Genomic DNA, 18698 nt, shown 5'->3' with positions numbered 1-18698 from the left:
TGGTTGGATTTAATGGCTCAATTCTTAGTGGAACCCTTATCATTCAAAGGCAACTGGGTAATGATTGCTCGCTGATTGATCTTTGTTTATTTCGTTTAATTTGCCAAATATTTTATATTTATCGTGCGTTATGTCATGTAACAAATTTCTCGCATGTGATTTTTAACAGAAAAAGTAATGTATTTTCAAGATTTTAGTTGGAAGATCTTTAATGCCTTTGAAAATTGTTGTATACTGTTGATTTATTCAACATTGGGTCAAATCAAAGGGCACAATGCTATTTTTAATTTGGTGTGTACAATTTCGAACATACAATTTTTCAAAGGAGTATTAATTAATTTGCATGCATACCTAAATGCATATAGACATTCATAAACCGAACGTACATTCACTGAAATAATTGAATAAGTTAACTTGAAACGTCCTAAACCTATAATTTCTGCAATAACTTTTTTATTTGATCCACACAGTTTTTGCCTCCGCGCTTTAATTGAATTACCAAGTTGCCATGCCAGAAAGAGACTAGAAAAAGTCAATATGGCTGCACACTGTAAATTCCAAACTTTCTAAGCCAATACTGGAAGTACCGAACGCAGAAGAACTGCTCACTGGAAATATTGAAAACCAAATAGAACTCATTGTTGGTAAAGGCCTTCGGTGATAATTGTTTGTTGCGTTTGTTGTTTTTTGTTTGGTACAAATTATTCAAAGTGGCTCAAGAACAGCCATCAAAATCGATTGATGATCACCACGGCAATAAAATAAATGGAATTGGTGCTTGAGAATCGACTATTAACAGTCACAGGTTTTATTAATTTTTTTCGAAAAACAGCGACGCATTAACGTCTGTGAAACATTGCTTTCTGACCACCAGGATGTCATTATACGTGTTTATACTGGTGATTAGTCTTGGATCTATGCTTTCAACATGGCAACAGATGATCAATCAGCCGAATATCGTGGCAGAGGTGAGCCGAAGTCGGAAAAACCATGCGAAAGCCGGTTAAAAATCAAGGTTATGTTGATATTTTTCTTCGATTAACGAGATGTGGTGATTTTTTTTCTACGCGCCAAACTGCCGGCAGGGAATAATATTTAAAGGTTATGTGTCGTTTACGCAAAACTATTCGTAAAAAGAGGTCGGAATTATGGGTCGAAAATTCTTGGTTTTTGCACCACAATAATGCACCGTCGCATACTACATTGGTTCTTCGTGAGTTTTCCGGCAAATTATTAACCAGTCTATAGCCACAACCACTGTATTCGTTTTATATAGCTTTTTGTATCTTCTGGTTGTTTAGCAAGTTCAAATGACCTATTGGAGAGACCATTTTGAGTCAATTTAAGAAATTAAATGCGTAGCAAGCGCGTTGAAGGCTATTCCGGAAATTGTTTAAACAACTGTTTCGAGGATTGAAAAAAACGTTACGTACAAGTGTATTAAGGCTGAGGGGATTACTTTGTGGAGAACCCCATAGATTTTGAAAAATAAATTAAGAACTGCAAGGTAGTAGTATCGTAAAATTTTCAAAACATCGAAACATTTTTTTTTTTTTTGCTGTTTTGATTACTTTAAACCCTTAATAATAAAGTAGAAACCTTCCTTTGACTCAGATGGTAACGGAATGTTTTTAAAAATTTTCTCGAAACAGTGTTTTTTGAACTGTTACCCACGATTCCAGTCAATCTCCTTGGCCGAATTGTCTATTTTTTTTTTTGAAATTTTCAGTAAATGCTTGGCTGGCCTATCTGATGACCTATAGTCATCATTTTTAATAGATATTTGACAACATTATAACACAATTAGTAACAAAAAACAGGCGAAGAAACAAAAAAAATTAAAAGTTGTACTATTTGAATATTTATCAATGAATTGTTTCAGTCGAAGGTCATTAGAAAGCTATTCATATGTACTCTAAAATAAAATTTATTATGTTACTTTCAGATCATCCACAATGGAGAAACCGTGGATACCACTTTTAAAGATGTCATCTTCCGGTCACCAATATCTCCACCGGATATCAAGAAAAAGTGAGAAAAAAAAATTTTCTCTGCACTATATTACATGTTGAATAACATACGAAAAACCTGAACTCTCAAATAAAAATTTGTGTGAAAAGGTTGCTTTTACCATACTCACTCCCTTAAAAATATGAACAAAGTCTTACTATTTTTTGCTCATAGTGGTATAACGCACGCATTTCATATCAAATAATTAGTTATACCACAAGCCCGAAATTTTCGATGAAATTCTCTTTCACATCGGATATTTATGAATTGAAATTTATTTTTAGTATTTATGGCTTCTTCACTAAAATAATATGGCAATATCCATTTGGAGGCTACTAATTATTAGCAATTTGCTCTTTAGGTTATTGACGAATTATGACTAATCTTTATCTACTATTTAGGTAACGGAAATCATAAGGCATGATGACATTTCTATAAATTATTAAATTATGATTGAATCTTTCAAAGCTTGCTTCTCCTACATGTTTCAATGGTATACATAAGCCTTAACAATATATTTCTATAAACATACTATTTCGGTGAGAACGTAATTAATTTTGGACATGACCAAAATAAGTAAATAATTTCTATTAATCACTAAGCTGTAAGTGCTAATCTTTCAACTTATAATTCTTCTCACATTGTACATATGGATTACATATGCCATGTGTAAGCATATTTCATACACAGCTATATTTCAGTGAGAAAGTAGATGTAATTTTGACGTATCAAAATAAGTAAATAACTAAGAGAAGACCTCCACTATGTAAGGAAAGAATAATGATAATGACTGGCTACACATTGGATTACATTAATCATGGGTAGCGTACAAATAGACACAGCTTATATTTCAGTGAGTTCTAGATGTAGTAGAGACGTATTTATGAGTTGTAATTGGTGTGAATAATGCAGTTAGGCAAAGTTTCTGATGAAGCTGTACCTACAATTATACACAAACATATATAGCATTCAAGTGGAATAATAACTGCTGTGTAATAAAGCAGTGTTAATTATGGATGCGTAATGCGAACGCGTTTATTTACATGTACTTTATCTTACTTTTTGTTGTTTTAATGCTCTAAAAGAAATATAAATTCCTGCATATTTGCATTCGCTGTTACAAAGTCAATTTTCCACTTTTTATGTGTTATATTCATGCATATACAAATTAGTTAGGAAATTTGTGCTAAAAGACGAAAATCGAGAATACGATTTCAAATTCTTTTCTCTTGAGACTCTATCGTACAGAGTTTCCATTTACATTTAAAGTGTGTTTGTTAGTTAGTTTACTCACTTCTACTCACCTACTCACTCTCTCAATAATTAGAAGTTAATGGAAAAAGTAAATAGAAAACGGAATTAAACGTTTTTTGGTATGTATAAGGATTTGAAGCCAGATATATTAAAGTGCAAGGGTGACCGGGCGTATACTTAACAATTGGAGTATGCTAATTTTGTTGCCGGTTTGAGACGATTGTAAGAAAGAGTTTTCAAATACTGGTTTTGTGCAGCGAAATTGCTATATACTAGTAACTAAAAAGTAAATCCTTAGCTCGTGAGGCACCGCAATGTCACTAAATATTGAAAATTTATTTTTTATACACAGTAGTCAGATACGAGCCAAATAGTTAGAAGTGTAGTCTAATCAGAGTCCGAACATCTTTTGGAGGTGTAAAATGGAATTTGAGAGACATTCGTTTTTTTTAATGTCAATTTCACTTCTCAAATGTTAGGATACTGTTCGTTGGTTTTTTGTTTCTATATTAAACTGTTTGTTCTCGTTTGTGCCAATTATCAAATTTTCCGATCACATCTTATTTAAGATGTTAAGTTCAGAGGGCAACACAAGATATATTTTTTTATATCTGTCTGCAATTACGGCAATGGCCTTCAGTAAATGCCCTTACCACCAAACAAAGAAAGATCTGCGCTCCAATTTTAAACTTTATCTTTGCCGCCTTAGTCAACATTTTTCCGAAATCAGCAATCTTCATGCCCCGCCAACATCATATAACTGCATATCAAATGGCTAGCAGCTGTATGTCTTGTAGACTTGCCTCAAAATGTCAATTTGCACGTGCTGATTATTTCACTTGAGTTCACAGTCGCCAAAATCGCCAAGTAAGTGGAAATAGCAACACAAACAAAGGAACCACAAATATGCTGATTCCATGCTTTATTCAGCAGACAAACAGAGGATGTGTTAACCAGTACCACTTGCATAAGCTAGTCTGTGCCTTGCCTACGTGAATATCTCCCGATTGCATCCACTCATTTCTACCAGTTACAGGCGTTAGACATCAACATCCACCAAAAGCCACCGAAATTTGATTTTAAGCTGAATTTGCCGAAAGAAATAGGGCGACCGCAAAGTGGTTACGCGACATTACTGTACACATGTGTGTGGATGAGTGTAATCGCGTGATACACATACATACACAAAGTGATATCGAGTTCCAGTTGAATGAGCAGACAAAGCGACAGTGTCGCAAAATCTAATTATTTCGAAGCAGTTGGTGCCTTTTGGCAATTTAATGGCGCGCCCACTTGGCATCTCTGCAACTGCAGTTACATGTGTTATTTAATTATCGTAAGAAGGCTATATGATTTAAGAAATTTCAGTTACGCACATAGGCTCACTGTACGCTCATAAACAGTTTTCGGGTTTGATAGTTATTCTTGTCTGTCATTGTGGTTGTTTGTTGTTGTCAATGCCTTTGACCAAAATTACCAAAAGCTTAAATAATTTACAATTATTTCCGAGGTCCTCATTCCGAGGTCCTAATGTATGCATTGAAAATATAAGTTTGTGTATCCTTTTCACTTTAAGCTGATATTGATATCAAACTTTGTCAATAAAAGCTAATAGTGTATACTGTTAGATTGTTGTGCAAAACCGTAAGAGATTATCAACATGGAACGCAGGAACGTCGTATCACTGTTTCTGGTAATAAATTTCAGAAGTAATGCTAACTGTATGTGGAGCAGCTATTAATTTGCAGGTCTTAAGTTTTCGTTTTATGTAGTTTGTTTCATTTTAACAATTTTTAAATTTGTGGCATTTATCATTTGGATGGCTTAAGTTTAGTTTTTCATAAGATAATTGATTACCTCAATTTATTATACAGATTTCTTTTATTTCAAATTAGATTGAATAACAACGAGAGTACAATAATATAAATTCAACTCTTCCTAACTCTTAAATTCGAATGAATATAAACTCTCTTCTGTATCTTTAACTCCTCTATGACAAGAAAAAAATCTATTTCTTTATTTAAGTACGGATATAAATATCCGTAGAACTTGATAAATGACCAACTTGCCAAGTGAAAACATAAAAATGCGGCGTAGTAATAAAAAAATTTGCCCGTTTATATGAATGTTGCTTACGGAAAGCGCACATTTTCTCCGGTTGCTCGGCCTACTTTGCATATTTGCATTAAAGTGGTGGAAATAAAACTGGAAATGCTATAAAAACTTTAAATAAATAAATTTATGACCTGCAGTAGAAAGACGGTAGACTTCTCCTTCCAAAGGCAGATATATCATCCAGATATACTATACACTTATTCAGAATCTATTCAAGTGTTTGGTTACATATGTTCTACATGAAAATATTGCATTAGATAAAAGTGCAATGCAACCGGAGATAAGTTTAGCTTTTAAAATGTATAAATAAAATCACAGCTCGATATATTATTAAAACGCCGCTTAAGCACTTCTAATTCTTAAGCAAAAATAGTTTCTAAACCTGAGCGCTCTTACTTCAGACTTGGCCTCCTCGATAGGGGAAGTGTTTTCTGCTCAACTCTTCATTATTTGCTTGATCATCCTTGAATAGATTTCCCTCTATTTTAAAGGCTTCGGTTCACAAGCTTTTTAAGTTTCGAAAACTAAAATATACCCAGTAGGAAGTTCAATATTTGCTTCTTTTCCATATTTGCACAACTTGTTTCATGAAACTATTAACGAATGATTACAGCAATCAAAGCTAAAGCCAAAGTGAAACCAAAAACAAGATCGTGAACTGGAAAAATTAAATCCGTCGGAGTGAATAGTTTTTGTCTAGATGATATCTATCTAGATGATTCACTAAAAAGAGCTTGACACCTCCACCATTCGCTTGCCAATCTTCTATTCACAGTCCATTACTTTCTCAATAGCAAAACCAAATGAAAGATTTTAGTAATTCTAACAATGCAGGTAAACTTCTACATACTTGAATGTGATATTGCGCTTTGAAGTTGTGTGTAGCAGTGAAAACAGATAATACGAACGTCTGTATGCACTTAATCGCCCCTACTGTCCATTCCCGTAGGTGTCTGCAGACAGTTGAGGAAAATTAAAAATCCATGTATGTGTATGAAAAGATAGAGTTAATTTTCAATGGGATTTGTAACAGTTGTAGATGTTTGACATATAGGGTATATTTAAAAATAAAACGTAACTGAAAGCGCTGGTATTACATTGAGCGAGAAAGGCCAAATGTATGTATGTTAGTCTGTATAAAGGTGTGTGCGCGTATGTATGTGTTTCTCAAATAATTTGAAGCGCATTTTAACTACCGCTTATACGCTTGTCTTCTGATATTGTCACCTAAGCTTTAATTCGAAAAGTGACCCCTAAATCAGTAGCCCTCGGGGAAAATATTTACGCGCTCACTAATGATAATGCAGAAAATCGTGCATGTAAATGTATATGAGAACAATTTTTTTTTTTTTGTATATTATTTTTATTGGTCTCTAATATTCATGGAAAATACATTGATTTTTCACAAAATTTCAAGAAGTCTTACGGTTAACGTTATATGAACTTAAATCACGAAGAAAAAAGTTTTAATCACCCCAAAATAAAATAATTAAACATAAATGATAGCTAATAATTTACGGATTAAACTAAAATACTGGCTATCTTCTTCTTCTTCTTAATTGGCGTAGACACCGCTTACGCGATTATAGCCGAGTTAACAACAGCGCGCCAGTCGTTTCTTCTTTTCGCTTCGTGGCGCCAATTGGATATTCCAAGCGTAGCCAGGTCCTTCTCCACTTGGTCCTTTCAACGGAGTGGAGGTCTTCCTCTTCCTCTGCTTCCCCCGGCGGGTACTGCGTCGAATACTTTCAGAGCTGGAGTGTTTTCGTCCATTCGGACAACATGACCTAGCCAGCGTAGCCGCTGTCTTTTAATTCGCTGAACTATGTCAATGTCGTCGTATATCTCGTACAGCTCATCGTTCCATCGAATGGGATATTCGCCGTGGCCAATGCGCAAAGGACCATAAACACTGGTAATCTAAATAATACCGAGTATTTTCATAAAAATCATTTTCTTAATATGTGGATCTGTTCAATGAAATGGCCGACATTAAGCATGATCATATAAAAGTGTCATACTTTTTTGATATCTGCCAACTGCATTACAAACATATATAAATAGAAATATTTGAAACAATATAAGACATAGTACTACTACCTAACTGATATTTTGCTTAAAAGTGTGATACTGAGTTAATTGAAACCCACATTTATAACTAGAAGTAACGCTGTAGCCTAGGATTAAAGGGCTTTAGGTTACACATCACAAATTTGTTGCAAGGTGATTTCACTGTTGTGATCACGAGTTCAAATAAATTAATATAAATGAACTTGCAACCCTACATTTATGCTGAATCAGGTGCTGTAGCAATTGGCTATTAGTAACCGCTATTGTATTCAGAATCTTCTGCTTTAGTGCTAAATTATATTTGCATATTTTATTTACGCACAATTTTTGGTGAAGGATGAATATTTCTGAAGGCAAAGAACTTCCAGTACCTTCCTGATCTGGCCGACGGCACAGTTGCTGGTACTTGACCAACGCCTACTGAGCTGGTCTAAGGCCCAACGGTGCACTAGCAAACCACAAAAAGCCAACGGAGTTTCTATCTATTCCCATTCCGCAGTTAGGAAGCACATTAGCCTTACAGTTTTTGCAATACCGCTGTGACCCGGTACCGGATCCAGCCTATTCATAAAATAACTTGATGCTAGCGATAAGTAGTCTACACATATTTTTGTCTTGAGCGTATAGTCAGTGGGCTCAAGCCGAATATCGCTGTACCAAAGCCAGCAGTTTCCTAAGTATCCAGATTCTTTCAATCACCTTTTTTTTAATTTTATATTAGTTGTATAATTACAATATCAGAATTGCTTTGAATTTGCCATAGTCAGGGTGCGCCGTTCAGGTCATCGCCTATACCGCGTGAATTATTTTCTCTGACTATTGCGTTTTCTTCTTCTTCCTCGTAGGTGCATATAGAACTTCTTAAAAGAACGACAATGATGAGTAAGGCAATTTAGACTTGTTCGATTTTCCGCCCCATTCGGTTATTGGTGTGTATGTGAGTGAGTTTCACCACAAACAATGCAGAGGTTTTGTGAACTTTTAACTTTTGCTGTCATTCTACTAAATTTACGACTTACACGAGTTCAAAATGTTGGAAAATAAGAAAAGGAGCCAGCATTAGAATTAAAGGAAACACATACGAGTATATTTTATTCCAACTGATTGCTTGATGCAATTGACAAACCGCAAAAGACAAAACTAAAGAACTCATTTTGGCATTCTCATGTAGCAACAGCTACCATTGCCGCCATAACGCTTCAAAATCAGACGAAATGTTCTGTTCCATAACGATAACATCGCAAATCAAGCGAGCTACTGCAATTTGCAACTCTTTGCTTTTGAATCGTCTTTATTGGGGGACATTCAGTAGTTGCTGCCGAGCGAGGCATATAATCAGAATCACTGAAACGGAATACCTCCAATTTATTTGCTAAACTCAGCAAGATACAAAATACAACAGATACAGATACAGAAACAAAGCGATTTTACCATTCAATATCCGTATATCCACTTTTAGTAAATTCTATAGCTTAATATTGTTGGTGCATTCATGTGTAGAATGTGTGCAGCGAAAGCATAGCTGAAATATCAAGCGATCGGGGAGGTAAGTAAATAATCGAAAGAAAACCAATCTATGTTTAGTTTGCACTCAATAAATAAAAAATCGCGCATAAACATTTTTTATGGCAAACAAGTTCCTCAACAAATAATATTTCATACACTTCGCCATCCACAAAATGATTTATTTGTGACCGGATTATGCAAATACATATTAAATGTTACAAAGTTGAAATTCCACGGCATATATACTATAAATACAAGTATTCATTATATAAAGCGGACGTAAATAAATATATGTATATTTTAACCAAACAAATACATTTATATATGTCAAATCTAAATCCCTCGAAGTAAATGTCTGTGTTTGTCGCCAAGCATTCAATCAAATGGAAATATTTTGCTTCAAAATAAAACTACTATACGGGAAAAGGTCCTGCAGCACTTGACTAAATATATACATATAAAGTATTTGGCATGATAGATATGCTCATAAATTCATGCATTTTATATGCGCGCCCTTAATAAAAAAAATGCAAGCTTTGCAGCAGCTATAAAGTATTTTTAGGAAAAATATTAGAGCAATCTATGCTTAAGTAGATTATACTAAATGAAGCTGTAAGTAAACACATATGTGTCATTGATTTTAAGTAAACTCTCAAGAGTCCTTGAGAATGTGCATACATTTTATCAGAACTTTTAAACACAAACACATACCTACATTTTTACTTCACAAATCACTTAGAGCGTAGAAAAATGGGGTCACTGTTGTTTATGACTCGCTCATAACCTTGGGTTACTTGGAAAGGAAAATTATTATGTGAAATATTTTTCTACACTCATGAGTAAATTTGATGAATTTATGTGGGTTTTAAAAGGAATCTTTCATAATAAGTCTGTAGTGCTGCCCTGTGGTACTTACTTCAACCATTTCGAGAAGCTTGATTTGTTGTTCATATTTGTTATTGTGTGGTCAAGTGAGTGAACGAATTTCATAAGTCAATGATTTTGAGGATGATATTTTATGAAAACCCAAAGTCCAGTATGAGTGTGAGTAAATTTTACGTAGTGTTTAATACTTGGTGGGTAGTTGTGGGATTATTTATCTACCTAAGAAAGCTCTGTCACAATAATAGTATGTAATATAAGAAGATTGGCATTTTTTCATGGATTAAAAATATTACCTATGCCCCAGTCATTTAAAAAAGAGTTTTTGTTTTACCGTTTTCAGTTTGCTTCGGTCATGACATCTTGACACGCGCATGTTGCGCCATCAAAAAACGTGAAAATTATGTAAAAAATAATAAACAAATTCGGCTAAACAAATTCCTTTACACAGTCAAAATATTAGTCCAGTCCGGGCCATTGCTTTGCCAACTCTTCACTCGATTCCGCTTTAACATAACTAAGCAACTATTTACATAAATTATAACGCCGAAAATAACACGACAAATAATGGCACATTAGGCAGTGGGGAAACCACTGGCAAAAGCGGAATGAAAGCATTTCTAGTACTTAGCCTTTTAATTACGAGCCATCCAGGGTAGCATATGGGCGCAGGCGAAGCCAAAATCAACAAGTAGGCTTGTAATCTATTTATAGAGCCAAAAAGGTGTGCGTTCTTTTTTCCAGACACTTGTGTCATCAACGAATGAACACTTTACTTTAGTAGCACACCGCTGGGCATGAGCAGGATCTGACTAGTAATTTATGATTATGTTCCCTAATTTCTCGGGAAAGTCTTACACCGACATTTCTACATTTCTACATTTGCTACGACCAAAAGTAACTCTAATCAGACACATTTTCTTTGATTATTTTGTCACGTTTGCATTTCACTTTTATTTAGACCATTATCTAATTTATGTACTTTCGCTACCAGTTGCTATAGAGTATTATAGTTTAGTTTACCTTACGGTTGTATGTATCACCTAAAACTAATCGAAATAGACATATATACGAGTATAAATGATCAAGGTGAAAAGTTGAAATCCGGATAACTGTCTGTTTGTCCGTCCGTCCGTCCGTGCAAGCTGTAACTTCAGTAATACTTGAAATATCTTGATGGAACTTTGTATATAGGTTTCTTAATACAAAAAAAGTTCGTAGTTCGTAATCGGACCACTGCCACGCCCACAAATCGCCGATAACCGGAAACATATAAAGTGCCATAACTAAGCAGTAGCCAGGGACACTTTTGGGAAAAAATTTTGGAAAAAGTGGGCGTGGCCCACTCTCTAATAAGTGACATTTCTACATTCGCTTAGCACGAATAGTATAGAATTCCTACCAATATTGTGAAAATGGACGAAATCGGATGAAAACGCCGTTCACTGCCTGTATAAGAAACGTAAAAATTTGCCCTCCGTAATAGTATAATACGGCTTTATAGGAGACCAAGTAAAAATTGGACGATGGACGTTGCACCACCCAATTTTTGGTGAAAATTTGGTACGTTATATTGTTTTCATATTTCTATGTCACGCTGTGAAAATGAGCGAAATCGGTTATTAGCCACGCCTACTTTGCATATAGCACAACTTTAAATTCCGCTTCATTCATACAGTTTCCAAATCACAAATCAAGAAGCAATTAATATAACGGGATAAAACTTCGCAATAACATTGTTTTTGATGCGTGCCATCTTACGATCAAAAATTGTTCAAATCCAATAAAAACTGTTTTAGCCGCTAGTTACCGAATATTTGGAGCATCTAAAGTTGACTTTTGATCGAAATATCGGGCAATGTGTGATATATTTATATAACTGAAATTAAGAAATAATCCTTCTCTTATAATGGTATGTTTGTATGTCAAAAATGGGTTGAATCGAACCAATATTTCCCTTAGCCCCCATATACTTAAAATAAAGAATTTCGAACTTCCGGGTGACTTTGTACCGCATTTATCGGCCGATATGTGTGTTATCCCAATGAAAATAAGAGGATGTGATTTGCTCATAACATTGTATCTTTGTGCCCAAAATAGATACATTTTAGCGAAAACTTGGCCCAGCCCCTAAATAACTGATATCAGGGTTTTCTAACATTCGGTTGACTTTACTCTATACGATTGGTTTTACGCCTTAAAGTATTTCCCTTTGATTTTTGCAAGTTGCAAGAGTATAAAATGTTCGGTTACACCCGAACTTAGCTCTTTCTTACTTGTTACTTTGATCTTTTTTGGCACGTTTTTCATTTCTTTTTATTTAAACAATTATGTGATTTTTCGTTTCTTCTTTTCACCCATGTCACGCAATTTACAGACAACTATTTTCCTCACTTCCGCATACAACAGTCGCCGTAACCTTGACCTTCTTCCACGTCTGACAACTGAGTGTGTGTTTGTCTACAAAGTTGTCGACCTCATAACTGGTGTGCCGTATTACCTATCGATTGCATTAATTCCAACCCATGTGTGAACGTCACAACTTTGTCATTATTTTTCTGAATTATGTCAACATAACATTCCCATAATACAAGTACTTATATCATTGACATTATAGAAAACGGTCTCAGAATCACGTGTATGTATCAAACTACGCCAATTTGAATCTTAAAATATGAGCTGCATAACTTCAGTTCCGAGTGAGTACAAAAATCTTCATATTACTAGTTAAACGTATGCTAATAAATACCCGATATGCACGGAAGACGAGAATATATATGATAGTGAAAAGTTTTGATAGTATTATTACATCAAGTGTATATTCTTTCTAAAATATTTCACAGTCATTAATTATTTTAAATTATTTTAGATATGAGTTTTTTGGTTTGCCCTCATAATTCGGTTTTGTCCTTCCATTCGACAACTACTATTTATGTTAACAGTTTTACTTATGTGCATTTCTGAATATTACTCAGGACAGGTCACTGTAATTAAAAGCGTCATTATTTCTACTAGGCGTGGGATCATATTACAGCTTCATATAAATTATGCACATTTCTCTTCAAGCACCTGCAGTCATTTGGGAGCTTTGTGCTCTACAATCTACTTCGACCCCAAAAGACTGAACAAATTACAAAATTGTGTCTGACAGCGATGAATGATGCAAATGGGTGAGTTTGTGCCTGAAGATAAATTTAATTGAAATAAGGGAATAGAGGTCAGACTGACTTGCTGACCAGCAGAGATTGCATAAAATCATATTTTCATTGTTAAATGAACTTTCTTGCAATAAAGAATTTGAGAAATTATATACAGTTAGAAGGTCGGAATAAAGCGAAATTTTAAGAACTGCAGCTGATCTCCTGCAGCTCCTCTCAAAAAAGACGTTTTGCGCTGACCACTTTATCTCTGAACTGAAACCTCTAAAATTAAGAAAACAAACAGATTTCGTTAAAGTAATGTTGAATTAAGAAATTTATTGGAGGAATAAGCAAAATAATGTTTTTGACAAAATGACAGTTTCTAAAGAAGTCGATTTTTGACGAAAATTTCGGATTTTTTGTTTGTAAAAAAATATTTATTGGTAGAAAGAAGCTGTATTTATTTTTTGGGTAATGTTTGTCACCGACTTCGTAAACAACATTTTAATGAAAAATCTGTTTAAAGTTTGGCCTTGTACTTTCAAGCACTCTGAAACCAAAGAAACCAAAATTAAGATGTTTAATCGATAAAAGTTCCATGTAACCTTATTTTTGTCTAAAACATTTTTTCAAAGTCGGCTCTTATTTTGCCAGTCATCTATTCTAACTGTACAATTATTATTCTGTAATTTAATATTTGATGGCAATAAAAACAGAATTTAAGAAGCAAGTTGTATTACTTGAAGTTTAAAAATTATTAAAAACGGTTTACAGAATTTGTACAAGCTTATCTTAAGGTAAAGGAAATATTTCAAATTACATAAGCAACTGTTCTCCGCTCTATACAATTCAACAATGCATAGTTTAATATTTAGGTGAGTGGCTTCAAATCTGAAATCCTGAACGAAGAGCTCCTTGCCACGAAGTGAAAATCGTTGACCTACCTATCTTTGTGTAGACTAGCAGAAATTATTAAATTAAAATTGTCTCTAAATTGCCCGAGTTCAATTTAAAATGTTCTAGGAAGCCTATATATTTATCTCCCCCTGTAAAGTCGCCAGTGTTAAAGCAGACAAACCCTTTTATAATTAGGTAAAATTTCAAAAATTTTTGTCAACAAATTTTACTTTCTCAATAAAGACAAGAACAAATAATAAAGTTTTCACTTCAAGAAATCAGGTGAGTGTTTAAAATCTCAACTACACAAAACGTGTACATTCAAAATACTACGAATTGGTTTGGTTATTACTCATTTATGATAATCATATTTTTATGACATTCATGTGGCGTGTTTATGGGTTAAAATCTCCGACCAAAGAAACAATTATGTGAACAATTTCAAAGCCACAAGTTTCTCAACTGGATTATTTTCATGTAGAAGACAGATAAAGGGGGGACAAGAATATTAGATATTAGGTTAGATTAGGTTGTGATCCAAGGTCGTTGAATTTCACTTACACAGAAACTTGTTTTTTGTGTTCCACAAGAATTTTAAAAAGATAGATCATCCGATCCTCATCGATCGACAAATCGTTTGTACTGAAAATAAACTTATCATCTTAAGTAACGATTGCAGCAACTTCGCTGAAATCGTCAAAAATGTTTCTATCTATTTCGATCTCGGTCTAGCAGAAGAGGGCAATGAAGGAGGGACTGGCAAGATAATTCCGCCTTGCCTTCCTCCATACCGCTTTGGTAAAGAGTGTCCTACAGAATACTGAGCCGGACCCCGTTTAAGTCTTTTGGACGGTATTCAGTTAATCTCTTGTAATGAGTCAGTTGTTCAGATGACCCCTTACGGGCCTGAAGGTTTTCGCAGTTGTTCAAGTTCTGGTTGTTGACCAGCACTAGCTCAGCTTACTGGCGCCGCAATAGTTAAACTCAGAATCGACTTCAATCGGATGAATTTGAGGAAAGGACATCCTCCCTAGCCAGGTCACCGGCTTTGCAGTGTTTAGTGAATACACAGCTCTCTGAAGTAGGCTGAACTCATAAGCTGTCCATCTACTTGGCCTTGATGACGGCCAACCACGTTTGAAAGACGATAAATTGCTAAAAAGTGGCAACGAATAAATTTTAATTTAATGTAAAGATTTGGATCAAGTGGAATAAATTGATTATGTGTCTTTCAAACCCTTCAAGCCTTTCATATACATAGGTGAGTACATACTTGAATGTTCATTTAAGTTGGATCATATTTCCAGGAGCAGTTCAATGTATGTTTTGACACTGATTTAATTTCATATAATTGAAAAGGAATGAGCAAATGGTAATCGATATTTATATGTAACCTTTTCAGGTATATATTATAATTTCCCTAAGCTAAGCCTGCACGTTAAATATAGCATATGTGTGTGCCTTTCATAGAACCTAAAAATAAGGATAAGATCACGTTGTTTACTCATATTATTTCTAAAATTTATAGTTTTGGCATATTCGGTATTAAAGCGTGTGAATATTTATTTTATAGAATCATGCATCTGAAATTTACTACTAATCCTAGACAGTTTTATTGGTGACTATAAACAAACAAACAAAAACACAAATCGTAAAAAAATAAGCAATAAGGAGAAAATTGATCACCTACTGAAAAGTTAAAAAGTCAAGTAAAATAAGCTGAGTGATGAAATCGCTAAATACTATGAATCTACACAAGTCAAAGGACGAACATAAAGTTTATTTATACTCAGCTGTCTGCCCTCACAACAAAAACAAAGATGTGTTGGGTTAAGAGTTCATAAGCAAACCATTTGCTTTTTATAAAAGCTTTGTGCGTGGCTCCTTATAGTGAAGCATTTAAAGCTTCTCCCAGTGGCTTATCATAACAAATTTGCTGAATTATGTAGTAATTGAAATTGACAAATTTTCTGACGCGTTTTCTCTTCAATCACATTCTGTCACGGTTAGCAATTAGAATTCAGAGGTCAACTTGTTGTTTATTTTAAGCACATCAATTGCCTAACTGTCCTATTAGGGGGTTAGGCATCTTACCATAACGAAATTAATTCTTTAATGTCTCAAGCATTCAAACGGCAGCCGTTATTTTTGAGCTTAATTCGATTAAAATACAAAGGTCTAAGTGAAAAATTAAATCAAATGCTATGTCATTCGATTGATTGATGAATGACTTGTTGCCAGCAGTTTTAGTGCTTGTCAGCAATTTAGCTTTGAGAACGCACTCATTTATAGCTTTGTCACTGTGCTAGAGCTATATGAATCCATTTAGTGATGTTGAGTGGCCCCGTTAAAAACAAAAGGAAGTTTGAGCAAGGGTTATTACCATTTATCTAGAAATTAAAAAGAATATGTTGGTTTTATTTGATAGAAATTTGAAAGGCTTACACTACAATTAACAAGTGGAAAGTGGTGCCGAAAAAACAGTTCATTGAAATATCGACGTATTTAGTTACTTTCCAGAAAAGACACTGAATAAACATAGTTTCAAATTGAAAAAAAAATATTTGCTTATAAAAATATACATTTTGTTCATAATTAATTACTCGAGTCTATTAAATCAATCATCAGTCAAACTATAGGCCAAATGGTTATGTTTATAATGAATGAATAAATGTTTAATAGTATTTTTTCAAAACTTGAAATTTTGAAAATTCCTAACCTCGAAATTATTTAATACATTTAAGAAAATGACTTACAGAAACCGCAACCAGTAACTGAAACAAAACCTCATGATGCTCATACAAATTTATTCAATTAGTCTTTTATGGCATAGAAAGTTTTCGGAAGAAGTCTGCAGAAAAGTTTTCGTTAACTCTAAATTAAATTAAAATTAAAAGCCATCTTTGCACAACCGTAAATGTTACTCTTAATCTAAAGCTAAAAGCTAAGAAGCGATTAAATCACTACATCGCTTCTGCAAATGTTTAAATATTTATAGGATAAATACAAATATACACCAACAAGTATATGCATTGTTAAAGATTTAAACTAAATGCGGATCACCAATAAACACAAATTATCGCGGGAATTGCTTAAAATCACAGATTTTTTCTTTTCAATTAAATTTTTCTCAGAAACTGGCTTTATTTAAAGTAAATCGAATGGTTGAAAGTCTCTGGTTTTAATGCATGTAGAGAAGTAGTGAATGGATTTTATCCACTTTCAGCACAAGCGCACGATATTATCAGAAAACGTTGTTCTCTTAATGCCATTGAGACGTCTGACAAATCAACCAATATATACAGCCACCCAGAGATTCGAAGCTTCTCATATTCGGTATATGGATGCTTGAAAAGGTACAGCTCGATTTCAACTATTTTATTATTGATGAAATACTAATCATGAATATAAAAGTGGCACACAGATGAATGTCAATTAAACGCCACCCTCTGCGGAGAGCGAAAGCAGCGAAGTAAAGTGACAGGAACAGCAATTGCAACTCTCGTAAAAAGTCGTTAGCATTGAGTGCTATGGTTTAGAAATTCTGCGAAAGAACGACAATACATATTTATTCAAAAGGAAACGAGCAAAACATGATGCGTAATGCTTCCAGGCGTTGTATCGGAATACAAGAATAGCGACTTCGTTTCCATTTGTATTACACAAGCGCACACAAACTTTAATTTTTAAACAAAAGCGCCGAATGCATTTAATGATGGGGAAGAAATTGTAGAAGTGTAAATTGGACAGCAGCTGACATCCTACAGAAAGTTCAGTAAGTGACTCATAGTTTATATGCTTAATTGCTTTTTTTTAGAAAATTGTAATATGAAAAAATAATACACATATTAAAAAAAACAATAGTTTTAATCAGAGCCCAAGTCTACATCTGGACCTACACAGTTTTGAGCTGCTTGAAACTTTTAATCAAAACATGCTCACTTCTACGACGATAGCAAACGAAAATATACAAGTATAAATATTTTAAAATTTTGTCACCAATACAAAGATTTTATTTCATATTTTTTAACAATAAAAGCTAACATCGAAGTGACGGGATATATCGAGAACTTTAAATCTCTGAGATCTCAGTCACTGCCATAAATGCTGCTCTATTTCAGACTTGATCATCAGTCAACTTGAGAGTATTTAACGTTGATCACATATTTTTAAAAAATCCTCCAAATAAATATTTTATGCAATTTGTAAGTATGAGCTATTTTCTTAATATAGAAGAAACGTCTGTTAGTAGATTATTTCATGTAAAATCGCTTTTTTAAGTTAGCTTACAGTATGTTTAAGTATTAGATGACAATAAAATAATCTTTTACATGCATGATTGTTTTCATATATGTATGTAGCAAACAAAAACAGTAAATCAGTATTTAATGTACAATCAATCTTGTAAAAAGTAAGTATTATCGTATTCTAATTATAAGTGTGGATTAGAGATCTTTCAATAATTTGGCGGTTATTTTCATGAATTCATTATTTGCCATCAGTCTCAAAATCGATACTTCTAATATATAAACTCCCTTTACCAGAAAATATTATGCTCAACTTTTCAATCGAATAGGCTTTCCCGTGCTAATCTCCATTTAAGGAGACACGTGCTCTCTACTTCCATGGCATGTCAACAGTCTGCAAATATGGTTCCCATCATTCAACTGAGTGCGACTGAGTAGTCGTGTGCGAGTGTGATAAAATTTGACAGTTTACAGCTGGGCAGCAACTATACAAAATCAATCAAGCGCATCAACCGGAGCACCGAGTAGCAGGCATCAAGAGGCAGCCAACAATGACAGGCAAAAGCTGTGGTCTTTC

The sequence above is a fragment of the Bactrocera tryoni genome, chromosome 1 (genome assembly GCF_016617805.1).
Source record: "Bactrocera tryoni isolate S06 chromosome 1, CSIRO_BtryS06_freeze2, whole genome shotgun sequence".
Lineage (NCBI taxonomy): Eukaryota > Metazoa > Arthropoda > Insecta > Diptera > Tephritidae > Bactrocera > Bactrocera tryoni.
This window is presented reverse-complemented; position numbering follows the sequence as displayed.